Below are 18779 nucleotides of genomic sequence, written 5' to 3'. Positions count from 1 at the left end.
TGGGCGGGATATATAGGTTTTGCATATTTTCTGGTTTTATACTTCTTCAGACAATGTGCCAAGATTTTAATTTATGCTGGCCTCATATCAACCTAACTAGGAACTCATGGAACTGTGTATATCTGTTAAAAGCCAAACTAGGGCCAGTTCTTTACTTACCTATGTAAATTGAAGTAAAACTTTTTCTTTAACTTTGTGTTATTGAAAAAAAACACAAATATAAAGCAGTATAATGAATTCCCAAGTACCATAAACAACGCATGGCCCCTCTCATTTTATACACAGTTCCTACTCTCCCTCTAATTATTTTGGAACAAATGCTTCATGTCATATCACTTAATTTAATTTAATTTAATTTTTAATTTCTTTTTCTTTTTTAGTGGTACCAGGGATTGAACTCAGAACTTGAATTTGCCAGGCTTATGCCGCTGAGCTGTCTGCCTAGCCCATTTAATTTTTAATTTCTTCATGTATGTGACTAAAAAGAAAGAAATTCTGAGTACTTAACCTGAAGGAAATGAGGGGCTGAGGTGCAGCCCAGTGGTACAGTGTGAGACCCTGTGTTTCATCCTTCACACGGCAAAAAGGAAAATTGCTGTTTTGGCCTAGTAGTGTTAGTAGTGGAGCACTTGTGTGTTATGTACAAGGAAGGACCTGGACTCAACCCCACTACTTTAAGGGAATTAAAAAAGCAAACTATATATATCCAGAAAATTTGAAGGAATTAGTTTTTCTGAGCATTATTTTGGGATTTTTGTGACTCTACATCTTCTTGAATGTCTTTAACCTAAGCATTTGTAAAGAAAGTGGTTGGTATATGATGAAACTATATGTAGAGATGTTGTATTTTTTATTGTGAAATACAGAGCAAATATACAGTTGCTTATATTTGTTGAACGTTGCTGAGATACGAAAGTACTAGGTGACTAGCCATAATTTCATAGGAGGCTTACAGAATAATTGAGACATGTAAGAATAAGCCAAGATATGTTAGTTTTAGAACATATATATGTACCCAATATAGCACTGCTTTCCAATATATTTTATTCTTTCCTGGCCCTTTTTTTAAAATTGACTCTTTTAATTTTTTAGGCTTAGCATATTCATATACACATACATACACACATGCACACACATATACAAGTTTTGCATATGCTTCGTAAATGCTCAACAACTGGGCTAAAACACTTAGCTCCAGCATCATTTTTTTATTCTTTTTTATGTATTTATTTTTTGTCTTTTTGAGACAGGATCTCACTATGCAGTTCAGACTGGCCTTGAGCTCACTTTGTAGCCCAGGCTGGTCTTAAACCCACATAAGCCTCCGGTCTCAGCCTCCTGAGTGCTGAGATTGCAAGCATGTGCCACCATGCCTGGCTTATATTTTTTAAATATGTTGATAATCTATGCTTAAAAACAAACAGTAGAGAGTTCTGCTAGTGGGGACTGATTTGACTAGAAAATATCATGAGGAAATGTTTTTAGGGAATGTTAATAGTTGACATCTTGGAAGAATTTGAACATTGACACTTTTAAAACATTAATTTCATTGTATGTAAATTTATTTAAAAATTTAAATAAATATCAAACTGGGTTAATGTTAAGCATGCTAAAGTGTTTGAGTGAAAATATCTAATGTTTGCATCTTTGAAATTAATCTAATAAATAAGTTAGGTTAATGATATGTCATGAAGCAAATAGCTAGTGCAAAGTTAGCTATAGAATCTATATGGTAGAAGTAGTGTTGTTTTATATAAACCGGTTGAATTTGAAGCATAGAAATTTAAGAAAGCCTTTTTACAATCAGTGAACTTTTTTAAAAACCTTTTACCACAGGGGACCGTGATATTGAAATTCAGTTGTATAGTTCTTGCTGAACATACAGGAGGTTATGGGTTTAATTTCAGTGCCACATGTACACTGTATACACATACACATACACATATACACACAAATACACACCCTTTCCACAACAAAATCTACTAAAATTTTATGCCACATTTACAAACATTAGACACAAGTTGGTCTTAGGTTTCCTATGATTTTTGCCTTATATGACATATAAAATATGTGTTGAAAGAGCCAGGTTTTATCAACAGTGGTGTGCTAAAATGGGCTCATTCTACTTGGAGTCTATTTTAATTGGACTCATGAAAGCCAGTTGTATTCATCTCCCAACTGTACATTCAGTGACATCATGTTCATAGAGTAAAATTTCACAAAACAAGCATGATTTATATTTAGAAATCATCAAATGCTACAATTCATCTCTTATACCTCCAAACTATTACTAAATGTTTAATAGCATACTAATGTTTATAAGGCATTTTTGTAAAAGAAAAAATTCTGCTGTTTCCCTGCAAAATCTCTATTTTAAATGGTAGTTTTGAAGAAAAATAGCATGATGTTATATTGCCAGTTCCAAATCAAAATGTGTTTTTCATAACACTGTAAAACCTTCCCTAGTATTGTTATACACAAATATATATCTGTTTTTGTTTTGGCACCAGGACTCGAACTGTGGACCTTGCACTTGCCAGGCAGGTGCTGTGCTGCTAAGTTGTCTCTCTGGCCCCCGTATATCTGCTTTTATTCTACTAGTTACTCAAAACAGAATCTGTAGCAAATGACTTCAATCAATAGATCTCTTTCTGAGTGGAGCGGCTCAAACCAGTAATCCCAGCTGACTGAAGGCCTGATGCAGGAAGATTGAAAGTTCAAGGCCTGCCTGGCTATTTTGTGAGAACTTGTCTGACAGTAAAGAATAATAATGGCCAGGAATGTAGCTGAGTGGTAGAACACCCTGGATTCTATCCCTAGTAGTATTCACACACACACACACACACACACACACACACACAAATACACACACAGTTGTTTGTTTCTTAGGATGCTGGGAATCTAATTTACGGTGTCAGAGTGCTAAGCACATTCTCTACCATTAAGCTACATTTGCAGCCCAACAGATGTTTCTTCAGTAGCAGTCGTGTGTTCATCACTGATTTATATCCTCCTGTATAAAACCTGGCTATAAATCCCTTTTATACAATTCCATATTACATTCCATGAGGGAGCACATAAATGGGATAGAATCCAGAATATCAGTCATATCTGGAATTTTAAACCAACACTGTTTTCTTCCCTTTTGGTCTAATTCCTTTATTTAATTATTTATTTATTTTTTGAGGCAAGGTCTCGCTATGTACTTCAGGGTAGTTTTGAACTCACTTTAGCCCAGACTGGCCTCAAACTTGTGGTGATCCTCCTTCCTCAGCCTCCCAAGTACTGAGAATATAGGTGTGGGCCACCACACCCAGCCTTAGATTAATTTCTTCTAATAACTAACAATTACTGGGTGCTAATTTTGTGTCAGGTGAAAAATTTTTACAAGTGAAAAATTGATGAACAAACAAACTGAGGGACTTGCTGTAGATCACAATAGCTAATAAGTGATGGAGCCATATACAAACTTAGTTTGGCTCAAAATAGATATTCCATAACCACTGAGCCATTAACAATGTGCAAGTTAGGTTACCTGGATAAAACATAACATGTAAACCCATAGGCTTGCAAAAATTTTACATTATTATCTAAAGATTATAAGCATGAGTTAAATCAGATTTTTTTGGAATTAAAAAATTCTTAATGAATTTTAATATTTTCAAATATATATACCGATCCAAGAAAGCTAGCAAATAGTTAACATAAAAAACTTGGATTTCATGAATAGATAAGCAAAATTTCTTATCCAGCCCTCAGATATTCTTACAGACCATAAATGCATACCAAATTCAAATTAGATGTAAAACAGTTTTTTATAATGTATTTAGTACAGGTTCTATACACAGCTCAGATTCATAGTGATCCTCCTGCTTTCAGCCTCCCAAGTTCTGGTATTACAGGCGTGAGCCACCAGGGCCAGTCTCAGTAGTGGGCTCAGCACACCCAGCGGCAGAGCCAGCACGTCATGTGGTGCCAGGAAACAAACCTTCATCCCTGTGCTTGCCAAAGTAGGCACTTAGTCTGCTGAGCTATCTCACTGGCCCTAAAACAGATTTTGTTTCATATGACAGTGTAGTAAATTAATGACTAGACTATTTTCCAAAACTGTATGATAGTAAGCAATTAATAGAGCCGGAAATTAAATGCCAGGAGATTTATTCCAGTGTCTATGTTTGGAATTTGCAATCCTGGAGATTGAACACAGGACCTTATACATGCTAGGAAAGTGTATTATTGAGCTATATCCTCAGATAATCATATTTGTGTTTTTATTATTACTCCACTATGTCAAGTTTTATCTTCTTGACTTTCATACATGTATTTTGTTTTATTTTATTTTATTTTTTAATGTATGTGGTTGTTACAGGGTTTCACAACACAGCTCAGACTCACAGTGATTCTCCTGTTTTCTGCCTCCCCAGCACTGGGATTACAGGTATATGCCACTTCACCCAGACTCTGGCCAGCTCAGCCTGCCCTGGGGGCAGGGCTGGTGTGGCATGTGGTGCAGGGGATCGAAGTGCAGTCCCAGCACTTGCCTAAGCAGGCAATTTAGTCCTCTGAGCTATCTCACCAGCCCTAGAATATTGTTTAAAAGCTGTCTGCAGTCAGTAGGGTGGGACAGAGTGAAAAAGTGCCTTTCTTTCTTTTCTTTCTTTTTTTTTTCTTTTGAGACAGGGTTTTGCTATTCAGTTCGAGCTGGCCTTGTGTTCACTTTTGTAGCCCTCAGGCTGATTCAAACTCACAGTGATGCTCCTTTCTCAGCCTTTGTGGTGCTGGGATTATAGGCGTGCACCACCATGCTAGGTTCTTGGGGCTGGCACCGTGTGCCCAGGGTTACCAGGGTCAGCATAGCATGCCCTGGGTTCATAATTTCTACTATGAAAATTAGCTCAAGAACCAGGTGCCATGGCCTGTGCTTGTTGTCTCAGCTTTAAAAGTAACAATAATAATCCCATGAATCTATAAGTATTTATTTATTTAGAGACAGGGTATTACCCTGAGTTGTGCGTGTATGTCTGTAACACTAAGTTATGTTTTTAAGTGTTTTAAAGTTATGCACATCCCTTTGTGGCCCCTGGCAGTTTAGTGCAGTCCGCTCTTAAAATTGTTTGTATAACCCAGGCTGACCTCAGTCTTGCAGAGGTACTCCTGCCTCAGCCTCCTGAGTGCTGAGATCACATGCCTGCACCACCACCACACTCAGCATGGTATAAAAAAATTATACAGAAATATTTTTGATAGTTTTTGCTTCTTTGGAATATAGTCCAGGAGGAAAATTACTAAACGATGTGTGTGTGTGTGTGTGTGTGTGTGTGTGTGTGTTGCTGTGGATCAAAAAGAGGGCCTCGGGGCCGGGGAGATGGCTCAGTAGAATAAGTGCTTCCCTGGCAAGCACAAGGGCCTGAGTTCAATCCCTGGTTCTGCCAATTAAAAACAAACAAACAAACAAACAAAACCGAGGGCCTGGTAATACAAGCATTTCAAAGACCATTATAATTACCAAATACCCTGTATGATGTTCTACCAATTTGTATGATGACAAGTAGTGATTTAGAAGTGGGATCCCTTAATTTTTAAGAATGTGTGTATCTGCCAAACTTGCTGATATATTTTCTAAGGTAACTCAGAACCATCTGGAAGCCATGTTTTGCTTGGCAAATTTATCAGCAGTATTTTGTTTCATACTTGAGATAAAATGAGAATTTGCAGCTCACAAAAAGTAATGTAAAATAATAAAGCATTTTTAAGTTATTGGTTGGGAACAGAGGCATACTCACACAGGTAACTATTTCATGGTACAGTTGAGTTCCTGAAGAGTTGTGTGTGTATGTCTGTAAAACTAAGTTATGTTTTTAAGTGTTTTAAAATTATAAATATCCTTTTGTGTCCCCTGGCAGTTTAAGACAGTCTTAGGGGGTGGTACAAAGCCTGAAAAGCTTAAAGCAGTCATAATACAATGGTTGTAACTGTGTGCAACATGTGGGGGCATCCCAGCCACAGGGATCGCGCCTCCAGGCATCCTCCAGTGTGAACTGTCATCACTTCACTCATGTTTTTTGGGATGTTTTGGGGGGGTTGTTTTTGTTTTTTGGTTTTTTGAGATGTGGGGGTCTTGTTTCAAAGTTCAGGCTGCATTTAAACTCACTATGTAGTCCCAGGCTTGTCTCCAACTCTTGGCAGCTCTGCCTCTGTCTCTCAAGTGCAGAAATTGCAGACTTGTACCACTGTGCTTGGCTTTTCTATAAACTGGTGTGCAACTCTGGCAAATTGATTTGGCAAGTCACACAAAAAGGGAATCTGCACCTCAGCCCTCTCACCTAGAGTGGTTGCTATAATGGAAAGGATCAATAATTTCAAGACACCAAATTATATGGAAAAGGAAATCTGTATTATGTTTAACTCCATGTATAAATATTCCTGTCTCTCCATTTTTATAGAAGCTTGGCTGTGGGACCAGGATAAATGTTTACCTAATGGAAAAATCTCTGAGAAATTTGTCTCAATCTCCTGGGCTGTGAAAACTATTAAACCTACAGTAATGATTAGTAATGAGGTATATATCAGAAGAGACTTAGTGATGAAACTAAAATTTTAAAGAGCCATCATCTAGGAGTAGGTTATTGCACTCCTACGACAGCATGTGTCTTGCTATGAAGTATAAGGAGGAAATCTCTAAATCCCTTACTAGAAGAGCAATATAAAGATAGCCAAGCTTCTTTTCCAGCAGTTATAATTTTGAAAGTTGTTTTCAAGATGGTGAGAGAGTTAAAGTATCATCACCAAGAAAAGAAACTGCTTTACGGACACATACAATTTTTTATATTATAATTAAAAGTGATTTTGAAGCAGTTAACATCTGTGACATAGGAATTTCTCTACCATTCTATCAAAATGTGGCTGTGACTGATCCCAAAACCTGTTATGTTGGTGCTGAGCCATGGAAACCCAAGGCAGCTTGGGTGGAAAATGGTGTTATCGTTGACAAGGGAGACATATTTGCCTTTGGCCTTTCTCTGGGGTAAATGACTTTATTCCACATATTAATCTTAATCTTACAAATAATGATGGTAATAAAGATTAAACTTTTGATGAAAGTGTCTTTAATGATGAAGCATACTATGGACCTGTGGGAACCAGGCCAACTATTAGTATGAACAAATTGGATGAATCATACCAGAAAGTAATTGAACTCTTCTTTGTATGCACTAGTGTAAATAGCTTTGGAAGTAGGTGTTCAGTGATCATATTCTTGGTGACCTCAGCATGGCTTACTTGCCTAAATGTTCTACTTTCCTGGATGTTTATATAGTTACTATGATGATCCATACTTATTATTCTCTGGAAATGACCTATTTTAGGGCCATAATGCCCTATTAGTTTTGAATAGCTTCCTAAATAAGAGCATTTCTTGTTTTCTTACAATGATAAGCACTTGGTATTATATGTACTGGATATTCTGTGAAGTTCTAAAAAGTATTGGTTTGTGTAGTTACATGTTTTTCCCACAGACTTAAAGCACTATCAACAAAATACTATAAACTGTTCTAACGTTAATTTAAGTAACGATTCTATTAATAATCTTTTCTGTATATTCTTTATTTTGTGAATCTGTTGAAATTAGCACGTATAATGTAAAATGAATGTGTTGGCTTATAACTATAAAAATAACTATATCAAAATTTTTGCTTGTCTTTATTTGCTAATGTACTTATTAAATAGCCATGAAACCTGAAAATATGACTCAAAAAATAGCTACTTTGGTATTTGTAGACTCTTTGGTTACAGCTTGTCCGGCAAATGTATTCCTGTATTAAGATTCTTTTTATTTGCTAATATGTGCCCTAAGTATTTAAAAGTATTAGTGTAAACTAATTAAATTAAAATAAGATAATACAGAATAAAGGATAGTTTTGCTACCAAAACATAAAATTATAAATACAATGTCTATTTATTACACAAAATTTATGAAATGGAGACTTAAATACACCAAAATGCAGAATACTGATTATTTCTGAAAAGTAGTATTTTCATTTTCTTCATATTTTTATCATAGAAATAAGACTTCAGAGCAATATATTTAACTTTGTCCTACTTAAATCCACTTCAGGAAAATCTCATTTTTATAGCTCAGTATGTCAGTGGATTAATATATTTTAATGTATATATTTATAAGCATACGTGTGTAGACATATCTTGGGAATTCTTTATAGTGTTAATGATTATCTCTGGATGCCGAGGCTTTTTGCATCATTATATTTTTTTTTACATTGAGAATGTAATGTTTTTATAATCAGAATAAACCTATGTTTTACTTTTAAGAAGATATTTAAAATATTACATAATGCATGTAATTTTTGTCTTTAAAACAGCAATATTATCAACATTTTCCCATGAAATTACTTTTTAAGCAGCATCTTTATTGCTTATATTTCGTCATATAAATTTGTCACAAATGGTTTGATCTTTCCTTCCCTTTTTTGAACACCTAAGTTCTTTTCAGTGAAGTAATACTTTAAAAACATGAAAGATAATATACCCTTCTAGGTACTCAAAGGTGTAATATAAATAATCACTTTCTAATTTTTTGATACATATCTTTTATCATAAAGTGACATGAAGTGCATACTAAAATAGATAGTGTGGTTATATTGAAACATGATCATATTTTGCTTTTAGTTTTATTATATATAAAATTACTACTTACTGAGATAGCATTTACCCAGTTTACAGGTCATTTTTCTACGTACTCTTTCAGTTCCTAAGTATAGTCATCACTGGATTTTTTTGTATTTTCATAGAAGTTTGGTCAAGGGAAGGAATAGGCTAACATGACATTATGTAAAATTTCCTTTTTTACCTCTTGAAGTATAGTCAATTCTGGGCAAAGCCTAAACTGAAATGGATTTGAGGGATGTTGCTTCAGTAATTTAGTTTGGTTTATAAATTGTGTCAAGGGCGCTTGAGAGGCAATTAAACACAACTACTTTCTTTGAATGTATGCACAAATTAAATAAGAGTGACTGGGGCTGCTGAGGCAGGGGGATTGTCACAAATTCTAAGCCAGCCTGGACTACAGAATGAGTTAAAGGCAGCCTGAACTATACAGCAAGACCCTGTCTCAAAATAAACAAAGAGTGACTCAGAAATTCTGAAAACAAATTGGATTGTGATCCATGAACTATTAGGTAATATAGGAAACTGTGAAAAAGAACACAAGTTTTTTTTTCTATATCTTAATCCAACTCAATAATAAAATTTAAACTGTAATATTGAAATTAATTTATGTTGCTATTATTTCACTAAACATGTAAAATTTGGAATTTAGGGGCATAAGTAATACACATGTTTGAATATTATCACCTTGCCCACTTTTATAGAACATATTGGGGATTGAATCCAGGGCCTTTACACTGAGCTACATCCTTAATCCTCTTTTGTAAAATTCTGAGACAGAGTCTCACTAATTTTGCCTAGGCTAGATTCAAACTTGCAATCCTCTTACCTCAGCTTCCCAGAAAGGTGGGGTTATATGAATGCACAACCATGCCTCAATTAGCTACTTTTAAATAACTTTTTTAATCAAAGTAGATTTAGTTCACAATATTTAGGAAAAAACCATGACCTAAAAATCCAAATTAAAAAAAGCAGTTTTATTGCCATCCATTGATAACCACTGTTAACAGTTTGTAGAATCTTCTTTTGTATATGTGCATATTTTATTTTTTCCACTGTTGAATGTGGAACCCAGAGCCTTGGGCATGTTAGGCTGGTGTTCTACCATTCCTGGAATAATAATTCCAGGATGGCATCTTTATTCATAAAATGATGATTTTACACCATTTTAAGTTTGTTGCTTTCACTGCAAATATATCATAAATGTTTCCATTTCATTAAATATTGTTCCAAAGCTTCATCTTATGGTTGTATAACATTCATTGGTATAGATATCTTAGTATTTAGGTTGTTTTCAATTTTTTCATCAGCAGTATTATGTAAGGGGCTAGGGAAATGGCTCAGTAGAATAAGCGCTTCCCTGGCAAGCACAAGGGCCTGAGTTCAATCCCTGGTTCCTGAAAAAGAAAATAAAAAACAGTATTGTGTAGTTTTATAAACTATTAGAGTGTAATATTATATATATGTATATGATTATAAAATAATTGATAAAGTTTTACACATTCCAACAATTATTCCCTAAGAAATTTCTAAATCCAACACAATATTTTAGGGCCTTAAATAGATAATGTTAAATATGTTAAGTAATTTAAATTCCCATGAAAAGTGTTTATCAAAACTTTTGTTAACTTGTTAAAACTGGAGATTTAACATTTCTTAAAAAATTTTGCCGATTTGATATAATTTATACTTCATTACTATTGTAATTTACATTTTGGACAGTTTTCTAAAACTTAATTTGCTAATTCTTTCAATTCTTCATGTCCTTTTCCAATTAAATTTTGTGTTTTAATAATTTATAGGAGCTCATTAAATGCTAATAATAGTTGTCTTCTGTACTGAAAATAGTTTTTCCATTTTTTATTTTACCTTGTAATTTATGTTGTCTTTCTTTTTAATTTATGGATCTACATACATGGATTTTTCTTTTGTGTCTATGGTCAATCCATTGCATTTTTTTCAGTAGTTTCTGTTTGGGCACATTCTGTCTTTTTATAGAATAATTATTTCCTGGTGCGGATATAGTTCAGTGGCATAAGTGTCTGCCTGGTAAGGGCAAGATCCCAAGTTCAATCCCTGGTACAAAAAAAACAAATGAAACAAAACAACCCCGCAGAGCTAGGGATTCAACCTAGGACCTTGAGCATGCTAAGAACTCAATCTGCCAATTACATGTATGTATATATTTGGTTATACATTTTCACAAGTCTTTCATTTTTTTTAGTTCCTGATATGTTGTTGAATTGTTGCTTTACTTAAACTTCATGTTTTCTGTAAATAACTACCTTTTTGTCTCTATTTCTAGAATGGTCTTAGCTTTTACATTATGAATGAAGAAGCCTTTTGCAGGAATATACTTCCAAAATACTTCAAACATAGTAATATAAGCAGCTTCACAAGACAGCTCAATATCTGTGAGTATTACTTCTTTCTCAAATATCATTGGAAATCAGTGGAATATCACAGAAAATTATTATTTTTTCATTTTAAACAAATCAATATTACTTTGTGTTCATTGAGGGTTATTACTTTACAGTCTGTTATTTCTGTTATTGAGCTGGGCATGGTGGCACATGCCTGTAACCTTGGCATACTGGAACACAGGTAGAAGGATCAAAAGTTCAGCCCCAGCCCATGCAATTAAGTGATGTGATGTCTTAATTTAAAAAAAAATAAAAAGAGCCAAGAATATAGCTCAGTGTGTAAGCCCTCAGTTCAGTGTTCAGTATTCAAAATTAATTTACTTAGTTTGATTTATTGATTGAGATTCCAAATATTAAAATAGCCTTTCTGGCAATATTAATTTTAATTCTTTTGAGTACAGAATTTTAGACCTGAATACATCCTAAGAATTTGTCTATTACAGTGCTACCATGTCAGAAGTAAGGAATGGGACCGAAATAAATTATACTTGATCAAGATCATAATTACCAAGTCAAGTGTGGATTCCATTCAGATTTTTCTCTCTAATCTTTAAAAGTCTGACATAGAACAAATATGATTCCACCTTCTGCTTTAAGATTTTACTTAACATAAGTTTTTACGTATTATAAAAAACTTGAGAAATACATAAATAGTATATGTACACACACACACACACACACACACATATACATTATACCAATGTTTGTCATGGTTTATATCTAGATTCCCTCCCCCCGCAGCCATGTGCACTTATGGGTGAGGATTTTGGGAAGTGATTGGATTGTGGGTGTCTGATATACATCAGTGGATTAGACCATTTTTGAGTCTATAGCCAAATGTCAGTTGAAAGATGGAGCCAGGTCAGAGGAGGTGGGTCCCTTGGGGTGTGGCCTGGAAAGGGATATCTCCCTCCTTGCTTGATGCCTTCCTTTCTCTACTTCACTTCCTTGCCCACGAGTAAGCCTCCTCTACCATGATGCCCTGCCATGGAGCCAGCCTATTATGTACCAAAGCCTCTACACATTGTGAGCCAAAATAAACCACTTATTCTTTAATTTGTGTCAGGCGTTGTGCCTCAATGATGAGAAAGTAACTAAGACAGATGCTCAGATCAACTGTAGTGAAGACTACGTTCTTAAAAGATTTCCAATTTGTTAAAAAACAATACTGGTAAAATATAAGAATGGATTATTTAATGTTTAGATCTCACAAAAATGTTGAATTACAGTATTATAAAAGTATCTAAAGGACAACTCTAATTTTAATACGTAATCATCATCCACCAGTAGTAAATGTGCTGCAGACCAGGATCAGTCTCTAAACCACATTTTATGTAGCATTATCATAGACATTCCTGTATTAGTGTGTTTCTTCATGCTATTTCTATTTATTTTCAAGTTCCAGCTTTTAAGTTAATCTCATTTTCCCCAATATGCCTGTAGTACTTCATTGAAAAGACAACCATAGTGCTTATCACAGTCTGATTTAAAGTGGCTGATTTCATGGCTTTTGGAAGATAAGCTATCATAATCACAATCTAATTTTAGAATATTTCTATCACATCAAAAGAAAGCTCTTGCTGATTAATAACCATTTCTTGTTCTCCCTATCCTAGATACCCAGATTGCCTTACTTTTCTATTATTATTTGTGAACACACATAAACACACACAAACACACACTGTTTAGAATTTGTGACTTTTTAGATGATAGAAATTTGGAAAATGGATCTTGTTTTTTCTTTAAAGAATGACTGAAGAATCTAAAAAGAATTCAGTGTTTTGTAATGATTACTATCACCATGTCCTAATGGTTGAATAATTGTCTGTTATGTAGAAAGTTATAGACATAATGTCTGTTACAAAGAAGTTTTAGAAACCTGTGTGTTATGAATATCTTTGATGAAGAACAGCATTTTTTCCTCAAAATTGTATTTTCCTGATAACTTACAAATGTAAATTACACATGCTGATTATCATCCACACTCAAATGCCTTAACCTTGCTTTAGGTTTTTCATTTTCTCTGTTCAACACATGGCTTCAGGGATTTTAAAGTAACATACTAGATTTAGAAAATATTTTAATACAGATTTTGTATCCTTGTAATTCTATGGGAATGTTGTTATTCTTGTGACAAATATGCTTTCTAGAAAGATAAGTCTAAGTTTTCCTAATTTTTCTTAGACAGGATCTCACTATGTAGTGCATATTGACCTTGAACTTACTGTGTAGCCCAAAAAGGCCTCTAACTTGGAGCAACTTTCCTGCCTCAGCCTCCTGAGTGCTGATATTACAAGTGTGTTCCAACACACCTGCCGTTATTTTCTTATTTTGTGAGTTTTATTCTAAACATATATATCACCATCCACTCTGAATGTAGTTCATTATTCCCTCCTACATGATTCAAACATATTGTTCTATAGTATCAGTAAATGTATTTACCTTCTTTGCTATATTATTAGCATCTTGCAAACAGAAATGTCATCTTACTGACTTTTGTGTCCTCTGCAAAGCTTAGCCAATAATCACCCAGCAGAAATCTAAGTGGTCAATAAATGTTTGTTAAAAGGATAAGTGATAAGGAAATTCATAGTTGTAGAGTAGAGGGGATGGGGAACGTTAGCTTGGATGTGAATATATTCCAAATACAAAGGAATTATGTTTTTCTTTATAAAATATGGGTCTTCAAAAGAAAAAATAAAAATTAAAAAATTAAGTGATTAATTTTTATGCTTTCTACTCTGACAGAAGTTGTGAGGATAAGAATATATACTTTCTTTAGCCATTTATCCATAAATGGACACCTAGATTGTTTCCATTTTCTACTATTGTAAGTAGTACTGCAACGAGTATGGGAATGGAAGTGTCTCTTCGAAGCACTCATTACATTTTTTGTGGATATATGACCATTATACTACTGCTGAATCCAATGATGGTTTTAGTTTTGTTTTAAAGAAACGCTACACTGTTTTCTATAATGGCCACACTAACATTCCTACCAGTAGTATGCAAGGATTCCTTTCTCTCCACATCATTATCAGTGTTTGAAATCATTTCTTTTTTTCTAATAATCATTCTAGGACGAATTAAGTGAAATGACATGGCGATTTTGATTGCAATTACCTGGTGATTAATCTTCTTGGACATTCTTTCATTTACCAGCTGTCCATTTTTATCAATACTAGTTGTTTTCTAAAGGACTGCAGTAAAAGATGAATTTATATTTTTTTATAATTTTATTGAGAAATACACAGCAATGACAGTTTCAAATCAAATTGGTAGAACAGTTCCAATAATTAACACATTGAATACTGCCTTCCTAGTGGTTATTTGTTGTACAAGATGAAGACATAATATCCTATTTACAAACACTATTAGAACAAATGCTTCTATTCCTTGAATTAAGAGAATGTAGCTATATATCTATCCTAACCATTTTGAATACACAGATACAAAATGGTCATTCATCTATATCCCCTTTTTTGTTTAGTTCCATCATTTAAATATTATAGGTGTGTGAACTCAGCAAAATATTCCAAAATAGTCCAGTAGTCCATAATAGTGTTAGGTCTTCCACTTGACTGGCAATGCCAGAAGTTGTTGACCTGAGTCCCCTACAGCTCAACATAACAAAATGGCTTTATTTCTTGTACTTCGTTTTTCTACTTTTCTGCTGAATGGTTAAGACCAAGATGAAGCAAGACCTATATACCAAGAATTGTACCTTTTGGATCTGATAAAATCAGTCAGATCCCCTCAGAATTTATCCTGAGATTCTGTACCTCAGACTGTAGATCCTTTGTCAGTGTCAGCCATGTGGATGAGTCATGGCCATTGCTCGGCCAATGTACTCTCTGTGAAAGCCTGAGAGAATGTTTTCTTCCCATGTGACTCTCCTTAGGCACACTCTACATCATTGATCACTTTCCCTTTGACCTCATAATCTCCTTGATCAGAAAATTTGGAACACAGTTGAGTTACACGATGTTACAGTACAGGTTCTCATATAGTCCTGAGTCTTAATTGACCTTGGAAGGCTAGGGCTAAAATGTTGGCTTTCCTTGTGGCCCTCCTTTTTCTCTAATTTTTAGTCTGCAAACTTAGGTTGTTAACCCTCCAGAAGAGAAGCTAATTGTTATTACTATATAAACTAGGCTGTTGAGCTTAACCTTACTGTCTCTCTGCATCTCAAACATCTTAGGCATAACATGAAACAAGTATTTTTCATAAAGTATTGATATGTTAGACTTTAAGTCACCACATAATGTGACAAAAAAATTAAAAAATAAAATATATTTAAAAATAGGAATAAAGAATTATAGATGTTTACACATAAGTCCAAAAATTTACCCGTATACAACATTGTTGCAGGACAGTCCCATAACACTTCTTGTCCTGTCTCCTGCCTTCATTCACCACCCCCTTCCTTTTTAAACAATCATCTACCCGAGAGACAGCATGGCAGCAACCAGCGTATCATGACAAGCAGCCCATATTCAGAAGACCAGAATGACAAGACACTCCTAGCATGAACCTACTATTTTTTTTAGTATACCTCTTATTCTCCTCTGTTTAATTGTTTGCCCTATTTGGTGGGTTCTTTCCATTCTCATTCATGGGGCTGTGATCAATTTGCTCCCTCTCTAGAACATCATTTAGTAATCTGTGTAGGCTTGGCTTTGTCATAATGAAATTCTTTAGTTGCACGAACCTACTATTGCAAATTGCCATCTTCAATGCAATTGCTCAGTTCACAGGTGTCAGTATATATAGTTAGTCAGGGTGAGAATCCTTCCAATTAACTGCTAGATTTGAAAATCATTTGGAGCTGGGGAGATAGCTCAGTAGAATAAGTGCTTACCTGGCAAGCTGAAAGTCCTGAGTTCGATCCCCAATACTGCAAAAGGAGAAAAAAGAATGCATGGAGAAGTGAAGTCTTAAACACACTTTCCACTTCAACAGCCATTGCCCTACTCAATGCAGAACAAAAGTAACACAGACAAGCTATATTAGACAATCGGGCTGACATAGATTATTTACTATTGTTTCACCATCAAGGATGTGAAAAAATAAGAAACATATGCTGCTTTAATCTATCAGATAACAGCCATCAGATACAGAATCAAGTAAACATACTAAAAGAGTTAGCTCAAGATATCCGTCAAGGTAATAACAGGGGTTTACTTTCAATATCCCCTTGGATAAATAATGTGATAACTGCTCTGATTGGGCCCGTGGTCATATTTCTTCTGGTCCTGCTCATTGGACCTTGTATAGTAAACTCTTTGACTACGTAAATACAACAAAGAATCCAGACGATTAAGTTAATGGTGTTGAGATCTAACAATCAGCCTCTCACACCCCCAGGCAACTCAAGTTATGAGGTTTAGATGAATCATAGATTTGATTCCCGGATAAAAACCAATGGGGAATGTAAAGGGTTAACAGAGTTTTGTGCCTTAACTATGGAAAATTATATAAACCCCTTCTGCTTCCTATTATCTACTCTAAGAAATGTATTCTCCCTTTCGGCTCAAGGCTGTTCAACAATAAATAACTGTTTCTTGTCAAGGCAGCAAGCTAACAAAAGCTCCCTGCCCAACCATCTCCTATAACATAGTCAGCTTAAGATGCATCTTTTAAAAATATGTACTTATCACTAAGCTGTAAAAGAAATTTTTAGTTATGAACAGTTTTCAGCTGTGTCGCATGAATGTAGTTTGTGTTGTTCTGTACTAGATAACAAATTTGCTTACCAAACTGGATGTGATTTCTGTTATAAATACACACTTGCTCCCTACGTTTGGGGCCTATCAGCCTTCTTTTGTGAGAGAAGTGGCTGACAGACCTGAGCTTCAGTAAATAAAAGGCTCTATTCAAATTTCAAAAAAAGAAAAAAAATGTTTTGAAGAGTCTCAGGGTCATTGCCTTACCCATTTTCTGCATATAACTGTATGGCTTGCCTCTGTCATGTTTCCTAGCTCTTCTCCTTGCTCTCGCTTCATTGTGTAGTCCTCAAGTTGTTGCTTTCCTTTTAATTGTATTATACCTTTCTATTTGTATTTCTTCTTTTGAGTTCTTATACTAGGGAAACTATATGATATTTACACATGTGTGTCTGGTTTATTTCACTTAATGAGTATATCTTCCAGTGGCATCCACTTAAATATAAAGGATTTGAGTTTATCATTCTTTATAGCTGAGTAATACAGAATTATATAAAAATACCACATCTTTTTCATCCATTCCTCAAGTGATGGGCATCTTGGTTGTTTCCAAGATTTGGCTATCACAAATTGTACTGCTATAAACATAGGCACAAATATATCACTATGATATGAGGTTTCCAAATCCTCTGGAAAAATTCCCAGTAGTGAAACAGCTGGTTAGAATGGGATATTCAGTCCTATTTTTCTAAGAAGTCTCCACACTGATTTTCATAAAGGTGGTACCAGTCCACATTCCCTCCATGAGTGGAAAAGGGTTTCTTTTTCCCCACAGCCTCTCCAACATTTGTTGTTGGCTAATTTCTTTATGATAGTCATTCTTTCTGGGGTGAGACAGTATCTTAGTGTTGTTTTAATTTGCATTTCATGGATGACTACTGATGTGGAGCATTTTAACATATTTATTTACTTCTTTAATTTCATCCTCTGAGAAGTGTGTATTCATCACAGATGCCCATTTCTGGACTGGGTCTTTAAATTTTGGGGCTCTAGTAATTTTTAATTCTTTATAAATTCTAGAGACCAGACTTTTGTCTGAGTACTTAATTGTCAAGATTTTTTTGAAATTTATGTGTTGTCTTTTCACTTTTTTGGTAATTTTTTTGACATGCAAAAACTTCTCAGTAAAAGGAGGTCCCAGTCATTAATTTTTTCAAGTGGTTCTCCTGCAATTTGATTTTTGTTCATGAACTCTTTGCCTAACCCTATGTCTTCAAGAGTTCCTCCTACTTTCTCTTCCAGGAGATTTAGTGTTCCTGTTTTAATATTTAGATCTTTAATCCATTTTGACTTTAGCTTAGTGCATGGTGATAGACTTTAGTTTTCAACATGTAGAGAGCCAGTTTTACCAGCACCATTTGTTAAAGAGGCTATTTTTCTTCCAGTGAGTATGTTTGGCCCCTTTGTCAAAGATAAGGTGGATAGGTGTGTTTGTAGAGGCTTTGCCGTCTTCTAATCTATTGCATTGATCCTCAGGTCTATTTATTTGCCAGTGCCATACTGACATTATGACAGTAGCCTTGGAGTATAAAATCAACTCAGGAATTATAATGCCTCCTGCCTTGTGTTTGTTGGCCACGATTGCCATTGCTACTCTAAGTCTTTTCTGGTTCCAAATAAATTTTAGGAACTATTGCTCTAGATTTGTGAGGTATGTTGGTGGTAGTTTGATAGGGATTGCATTAAATCTGTACAGCACTTTTGAAAGTATGGCCATCTTCACAATGTTGGTTCGTCCTATCCAGGAGCATGGAATATCTTTCCATTTTCTGAAATCCTCTACGATTTCTATTTTAAAAGTACTGTAATTTTCCTTCCAAAGATCTTTGACTTCTTTAGTTAGATGAATTCTAAGGTATTTCATTTTCCTTGGTGCTATTGTAAAAGATATTGTTTCTATAATTTCCCTCTCAGTGTGTTTGATATCTCTGTAGAAGAATACTATTGACTT

At 34.7% G+C, this 18779-nt stretch overlaps 1 pseudogene; it reads left to right on the top strand.

Moving 5' to 3' along the window:
• The first annotated feature begins 6340 nt into the window (after positions 1 to 6340).
• LOC101573166 overlaps positions 6341 to 18779 on the top strand; it is an 82422-nt pseudogene continuing 69983 nt past the window's right edge.

Source organism: Octodon degus, unplaced genomic scaffold (assembly GCF_000260255.1).
Source record: "Octodon degus isolate 3935 unplaced genomic scaffold, OctDeg1.0 scaffold00211, whole genome shotgun sequence".
Classification (NCBI taxonomy): domain Eukaryota; kingdom Metazoa; phylum Chordata; class Mammalia; order Rodentia; family Octodontidae; genus Octodon; species Octodon degus.
The sequence above is the reverse complement of the archived record's forward strand: the minus strand, read 5'-3'. Positions and strand labels throughout refer to the sequence as shown.